The sequence below is a fragment of the Nerophis lumbriciformis genome, linkage group LG12 (genome assembly GCF_033978685.3).
Source record: "Nerophis lumbriciformis linkage group LG12, RoL_Nlum_v2.1, whole genome shotgun sequence".
Lineage (NCBI taxonomy): Eukaryota > Metazoa > Chordata > Actinopteri > Syngnathiformes > Syngnathidae > Nerophis > Nerophis lumbriciformis.
In genome coordinates, this window is record NC_084559.2 from 20,058,920 (window position 1) to 20,065,439 (window position 6,520).

Sequence of the window (6,520 nt, forward strand, 5' to 3'; positions counted from 1 at the left end):
TTGCCTCTTTGAGCTGTAATTTGACCCCCTTAACATGCTTCAAAATTCACCAAACAGGACACACAAATCAGGACTGGCAAAAATTGCGATCTAATAAAAAAAACCCAACCTCAAAACTCAAAATTGCGCTCTAGCGCCCCCTACGAAGAAAACAGACACAACTGCTCCTAGGAAGAAAACAGACAAAACTGCTTGTAACTTCTACTAGGAATGTCGTAGAGACATGAAACTATGTAGGTCTCACTTAGACCTACATTTCATATATTGACAACCTTCAGCAAAAATCATCAGGAAGTTGGCAATTCCCCCTTCAAAACAAAAGTTTTGTAAAAACCGGTCACTTTTTTTCAAACATTATCTCCTCTGAGCGCGTTTGATGTGTCGGCTTCAAACTAGCACAGGAAAGAGATTGAACCCTTCTGATTAAAAGTTGACCAAAGAGTTTTAATTACTGCTCCGGTTTGGATTTTATGTGCCGTCAAAGTCGGTCCCGTCCATCGCTGCTTGCAGCTTTAATTATTATTATTATTGAAGTTTAGGGATGGCTAGGCAAAACCCAACTAAAACTGAACTGGCTAAAAAGTAAACAAAAACAGAATGCTGGACAACAGCAAAGACTTACAGCGTGTGGAGCAGACGGAGTCCACAAAGTACATCGGTACATGACAATCAACAACAAAATAGGAGCGCAAGACAAGAACTAAAACACTACACACAGGAAAACACCAAAAAACTCCAAATAAGTCAGGGCGTGATGTGACAGGTGGTGACAGTACACCTACTTTGAGACAAGAGCTATAGTGATGCATGCTTGTTTATGGTTTGAATTCATATCAAACAATTGCGAGAACGACTTTTTACTGTCAATATCGGCTGTTAAGTTTCGTTGTTTGTTTTCTGCTGGTTGTGTGCCTCGGGAATTTTTTCAATGAAAAAAATGTGCCTTGGCTCAGAAGAGGTTGAAAAACATTGATTTAGCAAACCGTCTGATGAACGGCGTTCCCACCCAGTCCTTAATTACACCATCAGAAACAAACACACACACACAAATTCATGTGCTGTTATGACAAAATATCTGTACTAATCCTTTAATAACCCGCTGGGGTACTTGATGCTTTCTGACTTTGAGTGTTTTTTAATACACCTTATTATTCATTTAATTTCAGTAAGACACACCTCCAGGTGACTACAATCTGGCATGTTGGCCAGCTTTAGGGGCATGTAGAGTTGGGTGTCATCAGCATAACAGTGAAAGCTAACACCGTATTTGCGTATGATGTCGCCTAGCAGCAGGGCCAAGAATCGAACCCTGAGGAACTCCGCACGTTACTTTAACATACTCCGAGGTCACATTGGTATGGGAGACGCACTGCATCCTGTCAGTAAGATAGGAGTTAAACCAAGACAAGTCTAAGTCTGACATATCAATACCTGTTTTGATACGTTCTCATAGAATGTTATGATCGATTGGTATGAAAAACAGCGCTAAGATTAAGTAGCAGCAACATGGATGACGCATCAGCATCCGTAGTTAGCAACAGATCATTAGTCATTTTTGCGAGGGCTGTCTCCGTAGTGATTTGCTTGAAACCGGACATGGTATCGGATTGATACCCAAATTCGTGGTATCATCCAAAACTAATGTAAAGTATCCAAACAACAGAATAAGTGATAATTACATTTTAACAGAAGTGTAGATAGAACATATTAAAAGAGGCAGATATTAATAATTCATTTCCTACCACTTGTCCTTAATAATTTTGACAAAATAATATATGCTACTGCATACGTCAGCAGACTAAATTATCAACCTGATCTGAACCAACGTTGATCCCCAGCAACTCTTCGAAGCATCAAACACAGACCTGGGCAAATTAAGGCCCCGGGGGTCACATGCGGCCCGTTAAGCTTTTCAATCTGGCCCGCCGGACATTCCAAAATAATTTTTTTAGATCTTTAAGATGGAAAGTGTAGCTGCCATTATGATGTTTTCTAATGACCGTAAGTCTTGAACTATACAAAGTATTTCAATGGTTAGAATCTGCGCTTATGGATGATATACCAGTTACTATGGTAATCTAATTAGATACTATTGTCATCTAATTAGTTACTATGGTAATCTACGTCACAGCAGCTCAGACGAGGCACCAAGCAGTGTGGGCGGGAAGCGTTTCCACAGACGCGGAAGGAGCTTTTCACAACAAAGTTCTAAAGCTTAGTGATATATCAGATAGTATGTGGGTTTATTTTGTACCCTTCGCGTTCATATTTCACTGTTAGTTGCATTTTTGTTGCGTTTCACTTGATTGTAAAATATGTCGATCGAAAGGGGGTGTGACATTCATATTTTGTCAATATTCAGTGTTTTATCGTTCATAGAAAAATGTAAAATTCCATTACGTTTTTTTAAGGCGGTCTGTCATAACGTTTTTAGCATTCAATCAGACATTATTGTGAAGTTTTGAATTAGTGTCCCTAAAAATAGATATACCGGCCCCCGGACACTTTTTTTCTCTAAATCTGGCCTCCGAGTCAAAATCATTGCCCAGGCCTGATCAAACAGGTTTATATGTGGTTATAGTGTATATATATTTTCTCATTCTGTTTTGCACACTCTTGGAGTCAACATGTGCAGTCATGTACATACATAGTGTGTATATACCCCCTCCCTCCCACATTGTTTGTATATATTATTTTTCAAGTCACCTGACATGTATATGTACATAATTTATCCTTTTTTTTTTAACGTAATTTTTTTAATACACATGTTACAGGTTATATATCTTTTATTTTTGAATGCATCGAATGTGATGAATATTTAAATGGACCACAATGGAAACAAGCCTTTTGTTTTTTTGTGCCATCCATTTGCCTTTTTAAAAGCATTGCATGGATTCAATTATTTAAGATGTCAATAAACTTCTCAATCAATCAATCAATCATTCAAAAGGAGTCTCTGTTTGCTTACTTACTAATAAAAGACAAGTTGTCTTGTATGTTCACCTTGTGTGATGTTCGGGTCTGTGGGACCCGTTTTCATTTTTTATTAAAAGAAAAATGATACAATTAATTAGTTTTTCAAACTGATACTCACTGACTTTGGCTCATTTTCTGTGAAGAACATATATCAGAATACATATTTAATGACCACACACCATACACCCCCCTACACATTTCTATTACATATAAGATGTCCGAGTCCACTGGATAATAGAAGTGTGGAAATTGATATTCTGTGTGCCCCACACACACACACACCCACACACACACAGTAGGCCTAGACAGGAGGAGGACAGAGTGTAGGTACACAGAACATCAGAGGGTCAAATGTGCGAGAAAATGAGAGCAGACAGCGTTGACAAACAATGTTGCAACCTTGTGTGGGAACCGCGGTGCAGAAACACAAAAGAAGAATCCCTGTGGGATGCAGAAACTGGCAGAGAAATTTTCCGTGCAACGTTCATATTGTTGTTACTCAGCCAGCGTTTGTGGGTCTGATGGACCCGTTGCATTTTGTGGCTTTTAATGCCTCACAATCAAACACTTTTATGTTATAATACTGAACAGATGTTTATTGAGATAAGGTAAACATCTGTTCAGTATTTTAACATAAAAGTGTTTGATTATGAGGCATTAAAAGCCACAAAATGCAACGGGTCCATCAGACCCACAAACGCTGGCTGAGTAACAACAATATGAACATTACACAAGAGTTAAGGACAAAATTGCAATAAAAAAAACATGTTTAATGTGTCGTAAGATTTTTTTGTTAAAATAAAGCCAATAATGCAGTGGTTCTTAACCTTGTTGGAGGTACCGAACCCCACCAGTTTCATATGCGCATTCACTGAACCCTCCTTTTTTTTAAAATTCAAGACAAAGTTATTATATGTTTTTGGTAACACTTTAGTACAGGGAACATATTCTAAGTAACAAAGACTTCATTTAGAGTTATTTGGACACTAGGGGAACATATTCTAAGTAACAAAGACTTAATTTAGAGTTATTTGGACACTAGGGGAACATATTCTAAGTAACAAAGACTTAATTTAGAGTTATTTGGACACTAGGGAACATATTCTAAGTAATGAAGACTTAATTTAGAGTTATTTGGTTAGGGTTTGGGTCAGGGTTAGGGTTATAATAAGGCCATGCCGAATAAGGCATTAATAAGTACTTAATAATGACTAGTTAAGAGCCAATATGTTACTAATTTGCATGTTAACAAACAACTAATTAATGGTGAATATGTTCCCCATACTAAAGTGTTACCATGTTATTTTTTTTACTGGTGCATAAAATGAACCGTGCATGAACATCGCCTTGTTCAAAGAACAAAACACTGCATAAACTCACAACAAATTACACACCTGCAAATCAGTCAGCTGTTGCCGTATCCGTAATACGCCGATAGGGAGAAGTTTGTATTTACACAATGAGTCGGGTGTGTCTTGACCTCCGCCGAACCCCTGAGGCCGACTCACCGAACCCCTAGGGTTCGATCGAACCCAGGTTAAGAACCACTGCAATAATGACATGTTTTGTGGTCCCCTTTATTTAGAAAAGTACAGAAAAGTACCAAAATACTTTTGGTACCAGTACCAAAATATTGGTATCGGGACAACACTAGTACACACCCACTGGCAGAAATGTAGATCGGCGCCTATGGATATGAATACATTTGACTTTCTGCAATGGCATATAGCATAGCATTGGCGTTGTTAGGCCTATTTTAGGGGGGCTCAAGCCCCCCTAAAATATTCTTAAGCCCCCCTAAATAATTTGGTGTTATATATATATATATATATATATATATATATATATATATATATATATATGTCTTAATAAGGTTATCCAAAAAATAGTGCTCGATACCGTAGTAGAGCGCAATATATGTATGTGTGGGGAAAAAAAATCACAAGACTATTTCATCTCTACAGGCCTGTTTCATGAGGGGGGGTACGATTGAGGGTACCCCCCCTCATGAAACAGGCCTGTAGAGATGAAATAGTCTTGTGATTTTTTTTCCCCCACACATACATGCATATATATATATATATATATATATATATATATATATATATATATATATAAAACATTTTTTTGTTTTCACAAATACATGCCGACATATTCATTATAAAGTGGCCCGAATATGAGTTTAAATAAATAATCATATAAACTGTCATTATTCACTCAGTTTCCCCTCACTTCATAGCGTAAATCACCAAAAATGATTCCCGGGCGCGACACCGCTGCTGCCCACTGCTCCCCTCACCTCCCAGGGGGTGAACAAGGGGATGGGTCAAATGCAGAGGACACATTTCACCACACCTAGTGTGTGTGTGTGTGACAATCATTGGTACTTTAAGGTAGAGAGCCCCTTTAGTGTGTCGGTATCCAATCCATTCCACTTGTTCATATAGAAAATGCCCACATCACTCAAAATCCAGTCCGCATTTTCTCTGCGACCTTGCCTGCGGTCCTTGGACTTGTTCATATAGAAAATGCCCACATCACTCTTGTAGAATCCATTGGCGTTGTTAGGCCTATTTTAGGGGGGCTCAAGCCCCCCTAGAATATTCTTAAGCCCCCCTAAATAATTTGGTGTTATATATATATATATATTTTTTTTACAAATACATATTCATTATAAAGTGGCCCGAATATGAGTTTAAATAAATAATCATATAACCTGTTACTATTCACTCAGTTTCCCCTCCCTTCGTAGCGTAAGGTAGAGAGCCCCTTTAGTGCGTCGGTATCCAATCCATTCCACTTGTTCATATAGAAAATGCCCACATCACTCAAATTCCAGTCCGCATTTTCTCTGCGACCTTGCTTGCGGTCCTGCAGGTGTACGAAGCACATTACCTTCCTGTACAATGAGTGAAGCTGCACAAAACCTTGTGTGTGCAATTGTAAATAATTTAGTTTTTAAGTTTTGCGTTTCTTGTAGAATCCATATAAAGTAATGTACATTAGCCTATTCTTAAAATAATGAAAAAAACATCATTAAATATATTTGTTGTATTGTATTGTTACATTAATAGCTGTTGTATTATTATAGGATGGCTTGTTAAACATTTCATAGGATTTTCAGAGGGAGGAAAAACCAAGACATTTAATATAAAATGTAAAATGAATAAATACATAAAAAGAAAAAGAAAAAAAATGGTTAAAAGCCATCGTCCCGGGGAGCATTTCATTTCGTCCTGTGCATTTTTTAAATAATAATAACAATGAATAATTTCCAAGTATTTGTTAGTATTTTGTGTAGTTTTGTGCTGGTGCGCTACGTTCGCTCTGCTGGGGGCTAAGCCCCCCTGTCCTTAAAAGCTAGTGACGCCCCTGCGGCATATAGTAATTAAAGTCACCATCAAAGTCAAGGCAACACCAACATTGAGGTGAGAGACGTCGACGTGCGCGCCCCCTGTCGACCGCACGTGGACGAGCCCCTCATCATCGGAGCCGGCCACCGGATCCGCGCACACCGTACGCGCGCGCACACGTTGACGGTGAG